Source organism: Bemisia tabaci, chromosome 1, assembly GCF_918797505.1.
Source record: "Bemisia tabaci chromosome 1, PGI_BMITA_v3".
In the NCBI taxonomy this organism is placed as follows: domain Eukaryota; kingdom Metazoa; phylum Arthropoda; class Insecta; order Hemiptera; family Aleyrodidae; genus Bemisia; species Bemisia tabaci.
In genome coordinates, this window is record NC_092793.1 from 28,451,834 (window position 1) to 28,475,780 (window position 23,947).

At 39.2% G+C, this 23,947-nt stretch overlaps 1 protein-coding gene across 1 annotated transcript in view; it reads left to right on the forward strand.

Moving 5' to 3' along the window:
- PICK1 (protein interacting with PRKCA 1) overlaps positions 1–23,947 on the forward strand; it is a 77,495-nt gene that overhangs the window by 21,894 nt on the left and 31,654 nt on the right. The window contains exon 13 of the mRNA XM_072299354.1: positions 21,769–21,843. The gene's annotated coding sequence lies outside the window, so the exon portion shown is untranslated. The remainder of the gene's footprint in view (positions 1–21,768; positions 21,844–23,947) is intronic.

Genomic DNA, 23,947 nt, shown 5'->3' on the forward strand with positions numbered 1-23,947 from the left:
AGCTTCCGAGGGATGTTTCGACGTACTGTCTAACTGACGCTCGGACGAACCGCGTGAACTCACCTCGACCGCTGAGGCTCTCGTTGCACCATCAGTTCACGATTTAACTCCCATCATGGGAGTTGAATCGCGAACTGATGGTGGAACGAGCGCTTCGCTGGTAACCTGCGAGGCTTCTTGGCCACGTACCGCGGATCTCGGGCACCGTAGCCACCCGGGCAAAGTGCCTGCCGGTCGGTGGGGAAGCTCTGCCGATCACCTCCTCGCCTGAACTGACCTGCGGCTGTCACGCTTGGCACCATAGCTGTGAATGCACGTCGCGCCGAAAATGGAACTTCTCCGGGGCCGAGTACTTACTTCTTGCTCTACAATGGGCAACCTCTTGGGGGGGGGGGGGACTCTCGAGGGGGGACTCTGGGGGGGGGGGACTCTCGGGGGGGACTCTGGGGGGGGACTCTCGGGAATGGAGTTTTTGCATCCGCCAGGGATTTGTAATTAGACATATTTATGCTAAAAGGAACTATGTTGCACGCAAACCACATGGACATACAGTGGCCGCTCGCTTGAACCACTTTAGCAAGCTGTCCTCGAGCTTTGGAAATTCACAATTTCGGGCCCGGTACTGTTACGTCACGCCACTATCACGTTTCAACTTTATTTCATGCTTGTGTTTTAAAATCGTTGACAGAGTGGACGCCGGAATATTAAATCTTTTGGCGACGTCCCCCTTTTTTTCGCCGTCTTTCACTGCGTCTATGATTTTTTTTTTTTTTTTTTTTTTTCAAAATTTAGCTTGCCGTATTTGCCCATGGTGAAACGCACCCACTTTCACTGGCACACAATGCAATACATACTGGATAATCAGCTCATCTTCAGAGATGTCAACAAAGTCATTCGTTAGTCTAATCTCCCATGCTGGGCAAGCTTTTAGATCCAAACAACACCGCCGCGACAGATTTCGAATTACAGAGCGTTTCGGTCCGGCTCCTTCGAATTATAGAGCAGTTTGCCGAGCCGCTTAACCGCTGAAAAATTCGAATTAGTGTGGGGAGACAAATACATTGATTTTTTTCGAAATAAAGGGATTTTCTCACGGGGATCGACTTCGCCTTCGAATTAACGAGATTTTCGAATTAACGGGTTTCGAATTAGCGAGCGGCCACTGTAGTTACTTTTAGCATGAATATGTCCAATTTTAGTGCTTCTTTGTGTGCAGAATTTAGCAAACAACACGATGGTGTCATTACAAAGGGAGCAAATACATGAATGCATTAGCTCCCTACGCCTACGCACTCTAACATAGCGCGTCTGCAGTAATTATTACCAAAAAATAAAGTGTTCGCAGTAATTTCCTAACAATTCGACGCGGTCGCATTACTGAATTTTCTTAGAAATTCAACGATTTGGCACTAGTTTTTTTAAAAGAAAAATAATTAGCATCCGAGTCACAAGTTGCTTTTAAAATCATTCAGTTGCGCGCAGTTCACGATTGATAATTTAAAACAAAGAAATTAACATAGGTGTCAGACCAAGACCATGTACTTACCCAACTCTCTAAACAATTTATTTTTGGGTAAAGTTAGTCACAACTCTACAGGCCCAGTATATTGTTAAATCTACCGAACTTCGCTTTGATAACGACTGCGAGAAGCGCCTGCAAAACTGTAATGATACTTAAAGTGTAGCGTCATTTTTCTGAGCGTTTCCCTGCCGCGAAACCCGATAATCTATTCTCGCTCTCGGCTCTTGACTACCCAAATGCGTAGAGTGCGTGCACAGCTTTAGTAGGTGTACGCAAGAATTTAATAATTTTTATTAAAAAAAAAAAAAAAAAAAAAAAAAAAAAAAAAAAAAAAAAAAAAAAAAAAAAACGGAAGCAAATTAGGACGTTTGGGAGCCATTGTCAGTATCACCCTAAATCCCCGACGTATGCCAGAACTCCATTCCCGACCAAAATTCTCTCCCCGAAAAACCAATTTGAAATTTATTCGTCGCTTCTTTAACATTACTTACCCTTAATTATGAATGCAGCATTTAAAGCCCATATTTTTTGTGTAGCAGTACTTTAATTTCAATAAGGAAGAGTCGAGATTGACGCAATCTCTAGAATCAGAAGAAACCTAATTGTGACAAATAGTGGATTTCATGCAGCTGTTATATTTCAGTATAGCACTCCATTTTTATCAAGATTTTATTTCCAAAATAATATTTTGGAAAGTTACTAGTAAGAAAGTTTACTTGGTTATTAACTTACTTACTTAATTACTTGCTCACTTACTCACTTACCCATTTAGGGCTGCCCAGACACAATTTTTGCCGCGGTAAAAATTAAAATGACAGGCCTTTGGCGTGTTTGGGGTTTTCAGCTGTAAAAGGGGGCCTGGGGGGCTCTCCGTAAATTTTACTACATTGTAGGTACTACCGATACAATTTTATGCCTACCTGATTTGACAATGCCCATATTTTCAATATCCTGAGCCACAAAAGTTACATGAAAGGAATGGGTGAGAGGGGCCTCAATACTTTGATAAAAAGTGAACATTTTGCTCATTCGTGAGGTCCCCAGATGGATTAATAAATTTTTCGGCTCCTCTTAAACTTCAGAACCACCTCGACCTCGGCGAGCCCGGGTCCTAGGACGAAAGTCCCGTTTGAAACCCCCCCCCCCCCCCCCTCCCGGTGGCTCTGTACCTACCCTCTCTAGTTACTTACTCTTTTACTATTTTTATTTTACCGGGAACTAGGCACCAACCCGGGAACGTTTACGGAACTGTCTCCAAGAAACATTGATCTTTACATCCACTGTGCCGTCAGTCGGACGACCTTTTCCATTCAGATTGTAGAGAAAATTGGAAGTTTCGACAAAGTCTATCCATACTCTCAGCTATCAGACCGTTAATATGATAAACATTTGCATAATATATGATAGGATCTTTGATAATGACTGATCGCTCGGAGAGGTTTCGGTGTTGTTGTTAACTAAATCTTTCGTCTTGTACCTCCGGCGCGTCTAATCGGTTCGACGCGCACTGTGACGGTCTGCTTCACGACTCACGAGAATGTATCGTGCGAGAGGGTTCGGCGCTATTTTTTGATCAATTTTAAAGATTTCTATAGAATAAACGCTGCCAGTTAATACACGAAATCGGCAGCCCAAGAAAACTAACTGTTAGGCTTTCAATTTCTTTCTCTCTTTCATTTACTTATAACCGCTGAAGCTACTCAAATATAGAGTGGAGTGGCGACTGGACTCCAATTTGGCACGGTAAATCCTGTGAAAAATCCACACCAAGACTCAAAGAGATGAGGAAACCCTAAAGGTCCACTTCTAATTTGCAGTTTTCCCAAAAATTGTCTCAATAAAAATTCACGTAATTTTTTTAAAAATGAAACTGATCGCGCGAGCTGCATATTATGGAGTCGGATATGAATTATATGTGACAAAAGTACCATCTCGCGATCTATTAGTTCCACGTTTTGTTCACTTTACATGAATCCGAATTTTTTTCAATCGTCTGAGCCGACCTTCTCTCCGTAGTGAGATTCATTATCACAGATCCAAACTCAAGGCTACTTAAAATTACATCCCTTATATTGATTTTGACCAATGACAAACTGCCAAACAAACATGCAGTTCATATTTTTTCCTCGTTGCACTGTCCATCGAAGAATTTCTCGGAACCACACATTTTCTGAACACATGCGCTTGTTTGCATCAATACATTTGAACTATGATTTTTCGTAATTTCAATATTTGTAAATTTAACAGCGCAACAGAAACATGAGCATACTTTTAGAATAAAGTAACTAACTCATGTATGTAACATATTTCCAACCTACATGTAAAATCCCAGAGGCTTAACGTTTTTAAAGGTTTTTTTTTTTTTTTTTTTTATTTTTTTTTTTTTTTTTTAAAACTAACCAGTCAAAAAAGATTTGAGAGATCACAGCTTACTTGAAACTTTACACCGATAAACTGGGGTTCATTATGTATTATACGTAGACTTCAAAATGTCGAGTGAGGAAGCATTGTGTCTCAGTGTCATACTCATACCTATTTGCGCCCCGATATTAGGTGGACGGTCAATGCCCTAGACTTAAACAGGAGTCTATGAGGAGGGCATGAAAAAATGTTGTATGGCGAGGATCGAAGTTAAATTGAACCAAAACGTCGTGGAAATTCAAAAAGTGTTGTACAAAATCCTCCAAAATTGGCAAACCCGCGAAAATGAGTCATTTTTTTCGTTACTGCCCTCCACAGAATGTGCTTTTCCTCCCCATACAACTATTCTACATCGGTATTCTATGGTCGTGACGTGTCTCGCTTTATCTACTTCGTTATCTATCGAACGTTAGAGCCTGTTTCTTCTTTTCAGTTTGTCTATTTTATGAACAATTCGCGTCTGAATCATAATGTGGCAGAGGATAGGTTTTAGTTTTTTCCGGTAATGTAAATATGTTTTACTTTCAAAGCTTTTAGTTTTGAAGCTGAAGAATCATCCCCTCCGTCCACTCTCAATCCGGTTATTCTATGGTCGTGACGTGTCTCGCTTTATCTACTTCGTTATCTATCGAACGTCAGGGCCTGTTTCTTCTTTTCAGTTTTTCTATTTTATGAACAATTTGTGTCTAAATCATGATGTGGCAGAGGGTAGATTTTAGTTTTTTCCGGTAATGTAAAAATGTTTTACTTTCAAAACTTTTAGTTTTGAAGCTGAAGAATCATCCCCTCCGTCCACTCTCAATCCGGTTTATGTTTCTAACTCGAAGCGCTCCAATGTTTCTCAGGATCCAGCCAATTTTGATTCAACTCATGTCTCACTTCATTGCAACGTGCAAAGCCTCACAGTGATTTTTCATTGTGACACCTACTTTCTTCGCGAAGTTTTCACTGAGCAAATGATGCAAATATGTATCTAGTTTTCTGTTCTTTTACTCAGAACCGGTTGAAATATCGACAGCAAAAGTAGAAAAGTTAGGTAGGAAGTAATGAAAATGGAAATTGAAATTAGGAATTGTTCAAAGATGTTTCGTATGGTGATAATGAATTTCTCTCAACAGTGACCTCAACAAATGTGTTGGATAATAATGTACATAATTTTAATTGACTTATTGATTAAAACTTGTGAAATCTTCATTTTCTCCTTTAGATTTTTGTTTGTTCATGTTGTATATTGACGCACGTTGTAAATGTCTTTGTTCGCGCTCTCAGAAAAAGTTTAGAACTGTACTTAGTAAGTAACACTCAGACTGTAAAAAAAACGTTTAAAATCAAAATTTTCTGGAATTATTGTGTAATTCTTTACTGCGCGTACCGTAAATTGAAATTTTATCGTCTTTTAGTCATGAATTGTGGGAGAACTTTTTCAGTTCAGACTGAGCTAGAGACGTGATATGTGTCCTCGATGGACCAAATCGCCCCTCGTAACCACTATTAAATAATGCGGTTTTTTTTTTTTGGGGGGGGGGGGGGGTTAAAAAAAATTTCTAAAATGAATGGTATAACCTTTTTTCTCAAATTTGTTATTCTGTCGGTAATTTTTTTCACCCTTTATTTTTTGCCTGGACAGAAAAAACAACTTAGCCTAATGTTAATAATCCCCTCTGGCAGATAACTGCATGTAATATCCTTGTCATTTACTAGCATCCGTACGTTTCTGGCTCGAGCAGAATTCGAAATATTTCTATCCAGAGGTTTTGCAAAAGTTGACTTCGGAAGAAAAATTAGGCCTTTCTGTTAGCCCGTGTCACACTATCAAAATACTCCATCAAAATGTCAAGGTCGAGTGCTGTAATTGATCTAAGTCATCGAATAAGCCAATCACAACACCTGACCTTGATATTTTGATTAGCGGCTTTGATAGTGTGACACAGGCTAATGATAATCAACTCTGAAATATTTTTAAGGGTACCTCTGATCAAGATGAAAAGAAATTGTTAAAATGTCATTTTTCTCGGCAACGTCTTCCTGAGTAACTTATTCTGTAAAGTCACGCGGTAAGAAGAAGGGAAAGGGATGAAAGTAACAGTTGTACAATAATAAAATATATGGAAGCTCATAACCTGACCGTCTTTAAGAACAATTTGTATTGCCTAACCGTCAGGGGCTGTCTACGGTAATTCATCGTGTCCAGCACGAATAAGTAATATTACTATGGAAGGTGCTTTGCCCACAGCACATTTGGACAAAGCAGTAAAGAAATCCTGTAATGCTAATCAACAAAAATGCTATCGATCGATACGTAATTGCAGCAATGAGCACTGTTATTACTGTTCAAAAATGCATTTTGATCAATTACGAAGGATACGTTTGTCTAGATGTTAGTCAAAGTGTGTTCGTGTTAAGAAAATTTTAAGCTTAAAGCTCTCTTCGTGGCAAACTAAATTCAGATTCCTACATATGCAGCCCAATTATTTCGTCAATCGTATGTTTGTTGCAATTTGACTGTTGTCACAGTTTAGCAATAGAAATTGATCGATAGTATTGAAAAATCAATTTTCCCGCCCTTTCCACGAGATCACCACGCTGAATGAAGTTCAATCGGACTTCATTTCGCAATATTACAAACTTCTATTTCTGATTCATTTATAAGTGCGCCTATCTGCACAAAGGAACTAATGCCTTGCACATAGTTTCCGAAATGAAAATGAGAAGTAGTTTTCTATCGCAAAATGAAGTCAAATTCTCATGATTTTGTAGCACTGAAAGTGCGTCTAAACGCCTATTGCTGACAGGGGCTGTCTGCAGCATTGTCCTGCCGTGATAGCGAAGGAATCTTAACTCAAATTTTTGAAATTGAGTTTACTTCAAAATTTGTCTCTTCTAATTTGAATAAATAATAATCACTTTCGTAACTAGTTAAAACAACAAGATTCTTGTTTGTGCAGAAACCAACATAAGAAAGCCGTAATTGCGCATACATTGTCATTGCTTGGAACCATAAGCAGTTGGAAGGGTATTATTCCGTCAGAGAATTAATGAAAGCTGTACTTCTGAGTATGAATTGCCGCCTTTTTTGCCATTTTCTAATCTTGAAACGTGTTATTGTGTGACTGGTGGCAGTTCGATAGAGTGATAATCTTCTTTCATTAAAATTATCCGCTCAAGCGCTACTGACCTTCTCAAAACTTCATTTTTGTACTTACGGCTCTCTTCGCTATCACGGCTATTTTATTTTACAGGTAGTGTAGTAATTAAGTAAAGTTATCTTCTCGGTATTTGGGTTTCATACCGAACATCCCTCTCTCCGCAACATTTCTAGCTCTTTTTCTCCATCTTTTCTCGTGTGCTCAGCGGGGGTTTCAACCGGATTTCGTCTCAACCAGAAGGCCCAATTTTTACTCAAGCGGAGCAACTGCATTAAGTATTAGGGCGGCGTTATGTTCCGTCCTTCACCAGCTGAAATTTTCTTCGACCTTTGAATTTTGTAACTTTACGCAATCAATTTTTCCTCGTCAAATGAAGATGCAAAATGATGATTCTCAAAGGCACAAAATGTATTTCGCCACTCCATATCAAACCAAGATTCTCGCACTTCACAGATTTTTTCTTACTAAAATTTCGTCAAGTATACTGCTAATCACGTTAACAGTTGTAACAGGCGTTATGATCCGTCCTTCACCAGCTGAAATTTTCTTCGACCTTTGGAATTTGCAACTTTATCCAATTGATTTTTCCTGAAAATGAAGATGCAAAACGATGATTCTCAAAGGCGCAAGGTTCTTCACTCCATGCCAAACCTAGATTCTCGTACTTCACAGATTTTTTCTTACTGAAGTTTTGTCAAGAATATCGCTAATCACGTCAACAGTTGCGATTTGAATGCGGCGTCATGATCCGTCCTTTACCAGCTGAAATTTTCTTCGACCTTTGGAATTTGCAACTTTATCCAGTTGATTTTTCCTGAAAATGAAGATGCAAAACGATGATTCTCAAAGGCGCAAGGTTCTTCACTCCATGCCAAACCTAGATTCTCGCACTTCACAGATTTTTTCTTACTGAAGTTTTGTCAAGAATATCGCTAATCACGTCAACAGTTGCGATTTGAATGCGGCGTCATGATCCGTCCTTCACCAGCTGAAATTTTCTTCAACCTTTGGAATTTGCAACTTTACGCAATAGATTTTTGCTTGTAAAATGAATGCGAAACGATGATTCTCAAAGGCGCAAGGTTCTTCACTCCATGCCAAACCTAGATTCTCGCACTTCACAGATTTTTTCTTACTGAAGTTTTGTCAAGAATATCGCTAATCACGTCAACAGTTGCGATTTGAATGCGGCGTCATGATCCGTCCTTTACCAGCTGAAATTTTCTTCAACCTTTGGAATTTGCAACTTTACGCAATAGATTTTTGCTTGTAAAATGAATGCAAAACGATGATTCTCAAAGGCGCAAGGTTCTTCACTCCATGTCAAACCTAGATTCTCGCACTTCACAGATTTTTTCTCACTGAAGTTTTGTCAAGTATATCGCTAATCACGTTAACCGTTGCGATTTGAATGCGTTCCTTCGTTCGGATGGATTTTGGATCTATGCCTATTGAACTATTTGATGAAAAATGCCATGTCCAACATGAGCCTCACCATCAGTATTTCGGCCTAATGTTTTTTTTCATAGAAGTCGACAGTCTCCAATCTACGACGCAAAGATTTACTTCTCGGCGCATGATAAATTGGAGTCTATATGAAGATCTGTGCCTTAGAATTTATTGTAATAATAATATTTTTTCCGCACTCACCTATAAGATCAACGTCAGTGACAGGAAATGTTCGAACATAGCCGGATCGCGCCCTTGCGTCCGTCACTTTGAAAATCGGGGTACGCATTTTTTTTTTTTTTTTCATATCGATTCCTTGAAGAATCCACGAATTTCAGTCTGAATAACTCAAGGCTTTTACCCTCAGCCGTCTTTTTGAACATGTGCTCTATCAACGCCTGGTGACGCACGAAGCTCAACCGAAACCCAGCCCAGTGTTGAAAATTTGAGTACGCATTATTTTCTTTCAAATCGATTCCTTGAAGAATCCACGAATTTCAGTCTGAATAACTCTAGGCTTTTACCCTCAGCCGTCTTCCTGAACATGTGCTCTATCAACGCCTGGTGACGCACGAAGCTCAACCGAAACCCAGCCCAGTGAATTGAAATCAAGGCAAATGCCGCCCTTTTTTTGGATAAAAACTTCAGCTCAGTGACTTTCGTCAGAAATTTCAGCGACGCCTCAATTTAAGAAATTGGTCAACGACCTTGGGCGTATTATTCATCATTCAAGTTAGGCTGGCGGCGCCGGCGTTTACCGCAGTGGACAACCGACAACATTTCATCAACGGTTAAATGAGCGTTCTACGCCTGCTACAACGCTACCAACCCGGTGAGCATGTCTAATGCTCCGTGGGTGTTGAAACTCAATTAATTCGCAGATAGAATCGACGATAGGAGTAGTGTGCCTTAGCAGCCCCTTTTGCCAGAAGCAGCTTTATTCAGATGTGCCAGCCATTCGGAACCAGGGCTGTGCCTTTCTTCAAACAGGTGACAGCGATGGATCGAGAAAAACACCCGAGTAGTACACTGAAGATGGGGAAAAGAAACTAGGATGACCTCTAATATACTGAAGATTTTTAAGGTTAGGGATGTGGGTGAAACGACGTAGAACCCGGGATGTCAAATCTTAAGAGACCTTTTTGGAAAAACAGTGTAAAAAGCTTCCGTATCGTTTATTGCACTAAGTCGCTCGCTAATGCCGGAGCTTACTTATGAGTCTATAAACGATGCGCAAGTTTTATTTTCGGTTTATTACTATTGCATATACACGTATTTCTGTCAAACGGAACTGTGTGCGTTAAGACATGAGTTCTGAGAACCATCAGACTATATGCTTAACAGAGCTCAATTCATAATGCACATAGTTCCGTTTGACAGAAATACGTCCATATAATCTTGAGCTTCGGAAAAATAAGTAAGAAAAAAAAAATTGAAAAAAAAAACGAAAAAAAAACAAAGAAAAAAAAAATAAAAAAAACAATAAAAAAACAATAAAAAAAACAATAAATGAAAAAAAAACAATAAAAAAAAACAATAAAAAAAAAAAGAATGGAAAAAAACAATGAAAAAAAAACAATAAAAAAAACCATGGAAAAAAAAACAATGAAAAAAACAATGAATGGTTAAAAAAAAAAAAAAAAAAAAAAAAAAAAAAAAAAAAAAAAAAAAGACAAATGGAAATAATAATGAACATTTCCTAAAATTTTTAAAAATAGATAAGAAAAGTCTCGGTTTATATATCTGTCTGTAACAAAGTCCGCAGGTCAAAGCCGGAAGACCGCGGTATATTTCCGTCGTTTAGATTTAGTTCTTCGACTTTGGTTACCATTCAGTGTCAACCAGGCGAAAACAACCGAAAATTACCGAAGGCGTTCATATTACCGCTACTAATAGCCATTTCATTCTGCTCCAGTGAATTAAATTAAATACGAGGCATTTTCTCGAAGCTGAATATTTTTGATAGCTCATAGTCAGTAAGAAAGAAAAAAATTGGTACAATTGCATCAAATCAGCCGTTAACTTGAACAGCCAAAATTCAAGCCAAAGTATTGCTCCCGGTCGTTCGGCTCTAATCTGCCGTTCTTTGATAGTATCTGCAGAGCATTAGAGAACTAGAGTCGATGCCAAATAATTGCACACTTTAGACTTCGAAAGGAGATCGTATAAAGTCAGTTTAGCATTGAAAGTAAATGCAAGAATCAAGATGGCGGATCTTCAGTCGCAGTCTAAAAGTGCCAAAACTTATTCGGCGTGGACCTTATTATTGTAATCTGGTTGTCTACTGTTTTTTGTAAATGCGATTTGTCATGTGGATTACATTTTGCAATAAGGAACCACTATTTCTGGCCCATTTTAGAAACAACATACGTGCCATTGGTTTCCCTGTGCAGATATGTGCTTCTATGTGTGAGCCAGAGATAATGGTTCCTTATTGCAAAATGTAATCTATGTATGTATTGACGCGACGGCGAAACTCCCGAACTACATAAATATTTTGTGACATCCAAAAATCTTGGCTCTTATTTTATTTCTTAAAGGAGAAAACGTGATTCTCCGAAAAATGTTCAAAATTTGCTCCGCAGAGAGAGGAAAAATCACGAAAGTCTCAAAAAATTGACGTTTGAGTAGTTCTCCATGTAAGAAGTAAAATATGACAGCGAAGTCTGTGATGTCGCAAACCAAGTTTTGCGGTTTGGTTCGCAGTCTCACCTTCGACATGAATAAACGATTACTGTTGAGAAATTCATTATCACCAAAGTTACTCACCCATCGGATTTTATCTCTCTTTTCCGTACTTATCTGTAATATCTGTACCGTAATATCTGTATTTTCAAGATAAGGTTTTTCTACTATCAGGAGAATTCCGGCTTCGCCATCCATTTATCCTTTAGGGAGTTCCTTTATGTGTCAGTGATGCTCCTTGTGCGCTTTCTCATCGAATAATGACAGGTCTAAACCTATGAAAACTGTCGTGTTTTAAAATACGTATCGACGGCGTGAGTCCGCGATCACATATCTCGTTTGCGGTGTCTGAAGGTCTCCGCCTCTATGTTATTTTTTTTAAAGGAGAACAAATTGACATCATTCCTTGAAGCTTTTGCATAATTTTTTTCGCACAGAGAAGGAAAATCACGGCAATTTTAAAGGATTGCCGTTGAGTAATTTTCCGTTTAAAAAACAAAGTATGTCAGGAGGTCCGCGACGTCGCAAACTGAGTTATGTGATTGCCGACTTACACCGTCGATATATAATACAGAGCGTTTCAAAACTAAGTATCCACCGTGGATATATTTTCGACGAATTCGAATATTCAAACACTATACAATTGTTTTGAGGTAGACCTCTTTTTCGTTAATTTCCTCTCTTTGGCCCCTCGAGGGCGTTCTGGCGCTTTCCAATATTCGAATTTTTCCATAGGATGGAAGTGGATAGGCTCTTTTGAAACACCCTGTATTTAAGCTCTGCACGGAGAAAAAAACTTCGTGCGTGGGACTCGAAGTTTAGGTCATATATGGATCTCTGAAGTTTTCGAATTGAGCATCTGAACACTTTAGGTCTAGCTGCTGAGGTGTATATCACACATCTGAAACTTCAGTTCTTACATCTGAAGTACTTCGGTTTTCACATCCGAAAAACTTCGGTTCTCACAACTGAAGTACTTCAGATGTAAGAACTGAAGTTTCAGGTGTGTGATCCGAACCTCGACAGCTAGACCTAAAGTGTTCAGATGCTCAATCCGAAAACTTCAGAGATCCATATGACCTAAACTTCGGGTCCCACGCACGAGGTTTTTTTCTCCGTGTGGAATTGCTCTCACTGTCTGGTCGAAATCGCCGCACTGTGTGCGGGCAGAGACGAAACAGGCAGTGAGAGTAAATAGGTATGCAATTAGCCGCTTTTTAAAATATGTAATACAGGGCGTTTAAAAAAAAAGTATCCATCTTGAATATCTTTCAAACGAATTTGAATATCGAAAAACGCCGAAACACCTATTTAAACTTTTTGAGAGGGACTTCTTTCCCGAAAATTTCCACTGTTAAGCCCCTTGAGGGCGTTTCGGCGTTTTTCAATATGTTGAATTTGTTCAAAAGATACTGAGGAAGGATATCTTCTTTTATAACACCCTGTGTTTAAGTTGAGGCGTTACTCTCTCTGTCTGGCCGAAATCGCTGTACTGTGTACGGGCAGAGACGAAACAGGCAGAGAGAGTAATTTGGTAAGCCATTAATGTCATTAGGACATAAACCATCATAATAAGTCGGATTAAAATCAAGGGCTTTTCTTCTAAATTAGGCTTGCAGCCTCCTGAGGATTGCTGACTTGTGAAACTAATAATATCCGCTCAAAGCAGAAAGAGGGAATGTAAACAAAATGAAATAAGCACAAGTATTCAATACACAATGCGCAAAGTATTCTTTAATTGTCATTAATGTGCATCAGATTGAATCGGCATGTGCGAAAACAACTTTCGTCCATTTTCTCCATTTTTGAGAAAACCACATAAAACTGTGCAAGTCTCATAACCTCTGGATTAAATAATGCCTTAAAGCTAACCTTTATTACCTCAAGTAGTCTTTGAAATCAAAAAGCTTAAGATGTGAAAAAATGGACTTTAGCATTGTTCTCCATAGCCGATTTAATTTACAACTGTTCAATCGAGCATCTTAGAATCATTCGCTGCACTATTAATATGAGGACATCTATGAACCTTTTCTTTCTTCATTTCCATTTTCATCCACTATGATCAAAAACAGTACTTTTTTCATTGCTCACGAATTAGTTATGGCTCACTATATGTGTCAACTTCTTATGTTGCTTTTGGATCCTGAGAGACATCGGAGTTCTGTACTATTGTAACATCCTTCTGTATGTATCCTACCAACATAAAATTCAGAGAGCAGAAAATACACGAACGATTCTTACTTTCCTCAATGCCAGAATAGGTGAGGTATGTCGATTCCAGATCGCTGAAACGTAGAATGTGCACTCAAGAGGTGACCCAATGTAGCCTTGACCTTTGCGTAAAATGCACAAACCTTTTTTTTTTCAGTCAAAGCACTTTTTCCGAATCTAGTCCTTTCTCTCTCAGAACTTACCTTTAAAAAACTTGGGTCGTCAAGCGGTCCAATCTCTGAACAGCCTCATCAGGATAGGTGTTTCTTGGTTTTAGAATCAAGCTATTTTTAGCGGCTCTGGTGCTTGCACTAGAGCTGCTATTCCGGACGGTCCCAGCTGGGGAGTATCAATGCAGCATGTTACATTGTAGAGACCGCGCGTTGGTTGATGGAATCGGCGCCATTTTCGGCTATGTTCCTTGTCATGACTTTATTTTATTGCATACTGTTTTATTGTTAGTCAATGCTATGTTGTGTATTGTATTTTTGGAATCATGGTGATACAGTCAACAATTCAAAACTTGTTTGTGCTTTTATCTCGTGATGGAAAAAATGTACTTTACGTTCAAAATTTGAAAATTTGAATTTTAAAGTTTTCGCGGTTAAGGAAGCTTTAACCACTGGGTTGGAGCTTCCTAGTCATTTACTCGATATCAGCTGATAGCAAACAAAGGTTACCAGGGAAACCGTAAACGTCTAACAACTATCGTGGCCATTGGGGCGATTCGACAGTTTGAATCGTTTTCGTTGATTGAATCGACAGTTGTCGGATTGTACATCAATGACAAAATGTGTCTAGGCCCTCATTCTTGACTACAACTACTGCCCCCAGAGCCGCTCTCCGACGCCAATGCGTTGGAGCTTCCTGCTTGTTTTCGAATATTGACTAGCCATATTGTGGAATGACCCTGTTTTTCGGTTTTCAAGTTTGCAATTGCGACGGTATTTTTAAAATTATCTTCCATTTTTGCGCGTTTGTTTCCGTCGTAGTCTGATCATGAAAAAGTGTCGCTTAGGTCGTTCTTGTTGGTAGCTCATCTGGTCGAGCGTGTGACGTTCTGAATAGCAATTTTTCTCATGGATTTTAAGTTTTTTGCACTCATCTCTCCTCAATTTTTTTTTCATGTCTTCCTCATTAACCCTGTTTTATATCAATAGGGCAATGGACCAGTTGCCAAAGTTATGGGGAATTAAATCAGTTTTTTTTCTGCCGTTTTGCAGACGAGTCTGCTATTTGTCGAGTTTTCTTATTGTATTTTTTTTTTTTTTTTTTTTTTTACACCCAGTGGATCAGAAGTTTTTCCTGAGAAGGGAGATTACAATTGCACACTTCCCATTGGAGGGAGGTGGGGGAGGGTTCAAACTTCTGGTCATCTCTTCTCCTGGCTATGCCACCGTTTATAGTCAATGTCGTTTTGAAAGTTCAAGTAGCTGTGATCTCTCACTCAATTTTTTGGTTTCCTTTATTTCTATCAGTTCTTTTGACAAACCATTTATATCCTCCTCCCCTTTATTATTTACAAAGTCCCATAGAACTAAACGCCCTCAAAAATGGGACTGCTGATTCGTGAAGTAGTTAAATTCATCATTTAAGCTCAATGCTGTTTTTTTTCTCTCTTTTTCTTTTATTTATTTAATTATTTATTTTTAAGTTCCACTTTCGTTTTTGCAAACAGTTATTGTGTTTTGGAAGTGTTGGTTTCCCCCCTACTTGTTTTCTTTATAAGAAATAAATTAAAATTTTAATTAAATGGATTTTTTTAACGTAGCTGAGAGAATGATGCTCGCGCTTACGATGTACCTTCTCGTAAGGACAAAACAGACCAAACAGAAACCAGAACTTGTTTTTGGCTGACTCCTCTTCTTTCCTCCCCTGCATAAGTACTAAGAATTAAATGATAGTGTAAGTAAGTAAGTAAGGTTGGTTGGTAGATACGTTTATTTGGTGCTTTTAACAATTGAGCCATTAACACCTCAGAGGAGAGATCAAAATGTAGTACAGTATGTAGTAGATCAAATGAGTACAGAATTTAAAAATTTCAAAAGTAGGGGCCACAAAAAGGTAGTACAAAATTAAGAGTTAGGACAAGGAAAGAATACATTAAATTTGGAGATTAATTCGTTTGAAAAAGAAAGGGATTTCACGAAAATGCTTTGAAAGGATGGTATGGAGATCAGAGAGTGGAGGAAAAATTTTGGATTAAGTAAGGAAGTAAGTAAGTAAGTAAGTAAGTGAGTAACTAAGAAAACCGTTTAAATCAAAATGTACGTTGGTATATTAGCAACAGCTTAAAAACCGCAGGGATGCAAGAAGTTCTTGACCTTCCTCAATTTATAATTTGCCTCAACAAAAATTTGATGGTTTGCTATATCTGGGCCTCTACCTAAAAGAACTCGCTTAACAGTTTTTTCCCCTAAAAGTAGCGCTATTGAAAGACTTCCTTCCAGCATTTGAAACAGCGCACTTAATAGACTTCCTTCCAGCACATGAAAAAGCGTGCTTGATAGTTCCTTCCCGAAAAGCAGCGCGCTTCAAAGACAGTCAAAACGAAAACCACGTGCCACGTGTAATTTTCTTCCCCCAACCCAAGTAGCACAGTGCAATGTTCAATACAATTGTAATTTTTTTACCATTAAATTGCAACATTTTTACATCATTTAGTCGATTTATGCTGATTTAAAACAATCAACAAAATGAGTTCCATGTGTCAGAAAGATAGGCAATATGCAATGCATTGAAAAATTGCAACAAGTTTCAATAAACGGGGCCCCTTCAAATAGGAGCTGGGCAACATACACATCACTCAGTGGAATTGCAATATTGTTACAATGTAATTGCTACTTATGGCAATCAGTGCTACTCGGGCAATTGATGGAAATGGGTTTAATGGAGAAAAGACAGAAAAAAACCTCCCCAAATTTTTCAGTCCTTCTCCAATTCTCACGTGAGCTGCCATGCGATCGAGAAAATTTTGCAGCCCTGGTAAAGTGACAGAAATCCCCGAAGGGGTGTGTCCATTCAGGTGATTTGATGAACGCCATATTTTGTGTCAGAACAGCATGCGATATATCGCGTCAATTGGTTCCATTTTTTCAGCTACTCGTCATTTTTCTCCAATTATGAGATCGCAATTCTGTTGTCAAGAGACTTGGGCACTCACTTACCAATTTGAAAAAAGAAATTCATCGTAATAATGGCGTGGTTTTTTTAGAGAGAAAATATCGCATTCGAGTGCAGTATCGAATGCGAAGTTTTCTCTCTAAAAAAACCACGCCTTCATTACGTTGAATTTCTTTGTTAAAATTGGTAAGTGAGTGCTTTAGTCTCCTGACAACAGAATTGCGATCTCAAAATTGGAGAAAAATGACGAGCAGCTGAAAAAATGGAACCAATTGATGCGATATATCGCATGCCGTTTTGACACAAAATATGGCGTCAGGGAGCAAGAGGTACGAGCCGGTTTCGCACATCGCAAATGGGAGCTGATACGATGAGATCGGACCTCATGGATATGAGGTCAATGCTCATCGTCTCAGCTCCCATTTGCAGTGGCGTGGCGTGCTTTGCGGTATATCGATTGATATGCCATTTAAACCTATGGTAAAGAATCGATTATTAAGGTGTTCGCTGCGAACACCCTGATAATCGACCCTTTTCCATAGGTTTAAATGGCATATCAATCGATATATCGCAAAACACGCCACGCCTCTGCCCATTTGCGATGTGCGAAATCGGCGTAAGAGCCCGTGTCACCTTCACAGTATGGGCTTCGCTGCCTCTATCCTTGTAACAGGGTACGTGCCCCATGGGACATGGACCCTGTTGGATGGAGGCATCGACGCCCCCACTGTGAGTGTGACACGGGCTTCAGGAGGTCCCGAAAGTTCCGTTTCGGCAGCGACTTGCATTCACAGCCGTGGCGCTCGGCGCGGCAGAACCGCCGTTAGTTCAGGTAAAAGTGCCCCCACGACGGTCCGTCCGACGATCGTGTGGACGACCCGCCGAACGACAGGTCCAGTTACACGATCAAATTGAGACATCAAATTGGGCCTCTCATTGGTCGCATTCTAATGCGACCAATGGGAGGCCCATTTTGATGGCTCAATTTGATCGTGTAACTGGACCTTACCGTTCGGCGTTCGGTCGTCGCCCGAGCGCCGGACTTCGGATCCGTGTGGGGAGCACTAGTAGGGGGGATCCGCAGACTCCGCCCCGACCAGAGGCCATGCCCGTGGATGGCGATGGGTGACCTTATGATCTGTGGTCAGCGACCTTGAATTACCTCGCGTTTGCCTTGGTCAAAGGAGTGATCGTGAGTGCTCTGAGTATGTGTACCTTCAGGATGATCGTGTTGTCATCAAACGTGGGTACGTGCCCATGGTTGATGATCATGCGATTGTCCTGATCGCACGCGTTTGGAACAATCACTATCGCAGCTTTTACCAGGGCATGGTTACCTGCTGCGGGAAAAACTAGTCTACCTCTGCAACGCGAGTCGGCGGGTATGTGGTACCATCTAGCTATTTTCGTGTCTTGTAACTGCCGTTTTGGCAGTTATGAGACATGAAAAGAGTTAGGTGATGCCTTTTTACCGCCCCTTCGGTTTCAGGGGCAAACTTGTCTTTTACCGTGGCCGACTGACTGGCCGAATGACTGACCGAATGACTGACCGAATGACTGACCGAATGACTGACCGAATGACTGATCGAATGACTAACCGAATGACTGACTGACTGACCGACCGACTAACGAACTGACTAACTAACTGACCGACTAACTAACTGATAACTGACCGACTAACTAACTGACTGACTAACTGACCGACTGACCGACTGACCGACCGACTAACGGACTGACCGACCGACTTACGGACTGACTGGACGACGGACTGACGGACCGACTGTCTGATCGATCGACGGACCGACCGACTGACCGGAGGAGGTGAGACATTCACTTACTCTTGATTATAGAAAAGTTCTTTTTTTTCAATTCTCTCTCTCTCTCTCCTTGTCATCTTCTCTTCTTCTATTCCGCGTCTCATTAACTTGCCCATTCATCCGAATTTCCCGCATGTACTAGATGAAGTTGTCGACATAACTCGTAAGTAACCTACTTAATAAAACTCAAAGCTGTCCTGTATCCTTCCATCCTGTCCCTCATTTTAACAACAGCACTACAGTGTCACACCAGCCACACAACTTGCTCCATTCTGGGAATGACCTCTTTACCGGAGCTTCGCCAGATTGATGCGTCAGCATTTACATCGTCACAATTCATTCTGCTCATCAAACTTTCCTTCTTTACGGGATCTCTTACCAACAATGATTGAAGTACTTGCATGGATCTCCGGCCGCAAGGTCAATCATCGCCATCTTCCTGTTTCACAGAGGATCACAAATAAGGTGGAGAGTGCGGGGCTCAAAGCTCCCTTTCTTGCGCTAGAAAAGTAAAATCTTCATGTCATTCAAAACGCTACTCACGTAAAAGGAGTGAGAGGAAACAGCAATAATTGAAGATACAGAAGAAACAGAAACATCAAGAGCTGCAGGAGAGGAAGCAGCAGCAAAAGAAACAGCAGGCAAAAAACAGAATATGTGGATGAAGACGTAGAAGGAAGACGTAGAAGGAAGAAGCAGAAGCGCAGGCGGAAAAAGGAAAACAGCGGTAGAAGAAGAAGGACCGGAAGAAGCAGCAACAAGAAGAACGTCCAACTCTCCTGTGCTAAGAAAAAACGCCGTATGAGCATTCGCATGTTGCCTTATTTCCTCTCAGAAAGTATTTATTTTTCAAGAAAGTTTTGAATATTTTTCATAGCTTTTAGATCAAATAAGCATCAAAATGCTATGAAAAAGTGAAAGATGAATATTTACAAATTTTCCTGAAAATTCGTGATTTGTCGAAGGAAATTTGGCAGCGTCTAAAGGTTCATACGGCGTACTTCCTCAGTACGGTAGTCCTGTCTTACCTCTTTTATCTGTACTTATAAAAATTTGATTTTTTAGGTTAATTTATTCGTTATTTTAATTTTCATTGGTTAAAATTTGCCAAGTTTTTTATTTTATTTGTTACTGAATTATTCCAGTTTACAATTTTAAATTTTTTAAGCTTCAGATTCTTTCAGAGTCACTCTGCCGGTGTATTTGATATACTTTAATTTAGTTACTTATCTTAATTTGAATATCGGCTAGTGAAACTTTCCATCAGTGTCTCGAAGAGTGTTGAAGCGATCGATAGAATGATGATGATCGATAATGAGCATTATTCTGTGAGAACTAGTTCCGCTTGCAATTTATACGAGTGATATGCGAGTCAAATTGAGGATAATGAGCAAAGAGAGAGTAAAGTTAAGGAACAGAGAGTGAAGAGTAAGCTAAGTTATTTAACAGTGAGTAAAAAGTGAGTTAAGTTGAGAAACAGTGAGTAAAGTGCGAGTTGAGAAACAGTGAGTAAAGAGTGAGTTAAGTTGAGAAACAGTGAGTAAAGAGTGAGTTAAGTTGAGAAACAGTGAGCAAGAGTGAGTTAAGTTGAGAAACAGTGAGCAAGAGTGAGTAAAACCGAGAACGGTGAGTAGAAATGATAAAAATCGAGGACGATGAGTTGTAAGTGAGGACAATTTGGAACAGGTATTTGCTGGTGAGAGGAAAGTTCGCGAAACGCGAGTAAGTGTATCGGTAGCCCTGATTTCAATACTATTCTTCACCGCCGTGCAACTATTCAGAACCTTTTTTACAAAAAATCAGGGAGTAAAGTTTAAAAAAATTCTTATTATGCCAGACTGCTGATATTTTTATACACCTATCTGTAAGCTTTAAGAAAATATGTGGTGTGCCTTTGATATTAGTTAGTGCACCTCCTTATCTTGCATATCTTGATTAACCTTGAACATCGAGAGAAAAAAGTAGCTTGGATCTGTAGTCCAGACTCTTAAAATCATTGACAAAAAAAAGTACTCTCGATTAAATCGAGAACCCAGCCTCTTAATTTAACCGGTTTTCTTTTTGATTCAAGCAAAAATCCGATTGAATCAAAGAGTATTTTTTCTTGTCATTGTTTTCAAGAGTCAGGACTCAAGATCCAAGCCAATTTTTTTCCAGTGTTGACTGAGAGAATTTTAAATGGCCTAATAAGCTTCGTTCTTCGTAATTTTCTTCATTTATTATGTATCTATCTATCTATTCACTTCCTCATCCATTTTCGAGAAATGGAAAGAAAATCCGTAGCGATATGTTATCAATATGAGTTTTCTTGTTTTTATATGATTTTTCTGTCGTCGAAAATTAGCGTCTTAAGAAAATTGCCTCAGGTGACGGCACTTAGCGATGCGCCCTAATGAACTCCGCCTTTTTTCAGCAAATTTTATCGTGCACTTAGTAATATTCCACGAAATATTTGTCACATTCTTAGTGATCAATCAAAGACTTCGAAAAATATGTAATTCCATCCAAGAACTTCTAAATTGTAGGTTTCCGGCCGTTACATCAGAGCTTTTAGTTAAGCTTGATTTTAGTAGATTTTAGTAATGAGCTTTCTTGTTTTTATATGATTTTTCTGTCGTCGAAAATCAGCGTCTTAAGAAAATTGCCTCAAGTGACGGCTCTGAGCGATGTGCCCTGATGAATTCTGCCTTTTTTTCAGCAAATTTTATCGTGCACGCAGTAATATTCCGCAAAATATTTGTCAGATTCTTAGTAATCAATCAGAGACCTCGAAAAATATGTAATTCCAACCAAGAACTTCTAAATTGTAGGTTTCCGTCCGTTTCATCAGAGATTTTAGTTCCGTAGTCTCAGTCTCCACACCATACGAAGGCAAAGTAAGGCATTTGTAAGTAAAACGGCACACTCAAGTGCTCATTAGCGAAACGAAAACTCTGATGCGAGTCATGACTCATAAGTCATGACTCATAATGATTTAACGTTAATTAATAATTAATCAAGTTATGTTTTATCATGTCTACAAAAGCAAAGTCATCGTTACTTTCTCATGATTCCAAGTAACCAAATTTATTGAAACAAACACAATAATTGATGAAAAATATTGCATTTGCCGCACAAATTGACATAATCATAATAATGCATCGTATGCATCGCATGTGGCATCTTAATAATGCATAACATGCTCGGCATGCTCTTAAGACATGCATCATGATTTTTATTTCTCTGGTTTCGTTCTATAAGCCTTAAACTATCATTGTACCTAATCATTTTATTTTCATGGTTTGCCTCTCCTGTCTTCATTCCACGATATAACATGTAAACACCTTATTTGGGCAGAATTTAAGTTAGTTAACCACGCATAATTCAGAACCTGGTGAATCTGTAATTTTTTCAGTCTAAAGTGCGGTTTCAGTGATGAAGTTGCGAGTGCTTTCAGCTTGGCGTCGGGCAATCGGATAACCCTCTTCTGGTACGTATCTAATAGTTTTTCCATTATTTTCTTTCAATTTACACATACACATACATACATTACATTACATTTACATCAAATTTCAATACTTAATCGGTCTGCAGGGCTTTCTTGTATCCCTCTGAGGCGCCTTACATGTTTGCTCCCAAGATATGTATCAAAATTAAAAAAAAAAACAAAGAAGATACAGCCGTCGCACAGTGGATCGAGTCAAAAGAAGTCTAACATGAACTTTTTGGCTATTTCTTTTGATTTTTAATTCATCACAAATTCAATTTCGAGAGACGTCTCACAGTGAAAGTCTCACGAAGAAATGGAACCACTCTCGAGCTTTTTTGTTTCATACTTTTGAAAACCAAGCTTTCAAAGTTACCAGATTATGTCCGACTTCTACTGACTCTGTCCAGTGTGCGTCGTTGCTTGGGCAGAAATTGGACTCGCTGGAGAAAAAAGTCGCTCGGATCCAGAGTCGCGACTCTGGAAAACAATGACAAGAAAAAATACATTTGATTCAATCGGATTTTTGCTTGAATCAATAGGAAATCCGCTTAGATTAAGAGGCTTGGTTCTTGATCGAGGCAAAAATCTGATTGAATCAAGAGTATTTTTTCTTGTCAATGTTTTTTAAGAGTCTGGACTCTAGATCCAAGCTACTTTTTTTTCCAGTGCTTGATGGGAGAAATCGAAATTCTCAATAAAGTACGGAAATTAGGAGATTTTTTGGTAGCCCAAATTATTCCGCGGTCCCTCACCTAAACACTCAACCCCCTCCCCCCCCCCTCTCCACACCTCAACTCTCGAAAAACGAATGATAATAATCAAGATTTCTTTTCTTAAAAATCATCGAAAGATAGTCACCAATTTTCCAAGTGCTGCATAAAAATCTCAGAAACCTACTGGATCGTATATTGTCTTTCTCTTGCGAAATACATCACTGGAAAAAAGAACACATTGGATCTGGAGTCCATACTCTTAAAAACATCGACAAGAAAAAGTACTCTTGATTCAATCAGAATCTAGCTTAAATCAAGAACCAAGCCTCTTACTTTAAGCGGATTTCGGTTTGATTCAAGCAAAAATCCGATTAAATCAAGAGTATATTTTCTTGTCAATGTTTTCAAGAGTCTGGACTCAAGATCCAATGTGTTTTTTTTCCAGTGATCGTTCATGGGATCGGTTATGTTAGCTTCAGCGATTAGTCTGCTCCCGATCTCTACACTCCAGTGGCGAGGCGTCGATTATCGATATTTCTCCATTTGAAGCTATGGTAAAGAATCGATTATTGAGGCGTTCGTTGCGAACACCCTGTTTATCGATCATTTTCCATAGGTTTAAATGGCAGATCAATTGAAATTACGCAAAGCACGGCACGCCACTGCGCACTCTTATCTTCTCCCCACCTGAGCAAGTCAGTTTTCCTAATTTTCTGAGCAAAACAGAGCCTTTTTCCCCTCGAAGTTTTTGGCACCGTCGATAGAATTTCTCCGCAGGAATAATGAAGAGGATTACGTAACGAAGGTTCCTGGTATAATCTTTGCTCTCTCCTCACTACACCATTGCTCGAAACTGTCTCTTCGTTAATTTTTTCGGCCATTTATATTTTCCTCGTTGTCTATTCTAAGGTTATGTCCCTTAACAGGGTGTCTAGCGACCGGAAAAACCGGGACATGTCGGGGAATTTTTTTTGTTTGTATGTCAGGGAAATCGAAAAACACGATTTTTTTCGGAAAGTGTTTTGCGAATTTTACTCCAGCGGAAATTTCTATCAAATTTGTACCCGAATTTCTGATGATGTCTTATAAATTTTAAAAATGATGCAAAAATATCTCATATAAGTTAAGGCACTATCTATGTTACTCTATTTGTTACATATATTCCTAAAACATGAACACATTCTCACTTACATATATTCAGTCCAACCGTGTCGCAATATTAGGAATATTTTTCCTATAGGGGATTTTAGGTTCTCTTTCTAGTTTCTTGACCGTTTTTGTTGGGGAAATCAAGGAAATGTCAGAGAAGTTTTTTTTTTTTCTTTTTATCTGTGAAAATTGCTAGACACCCTGATGCTTAGTTTGATTGTTCGTAGTCTCCATTTATTTTA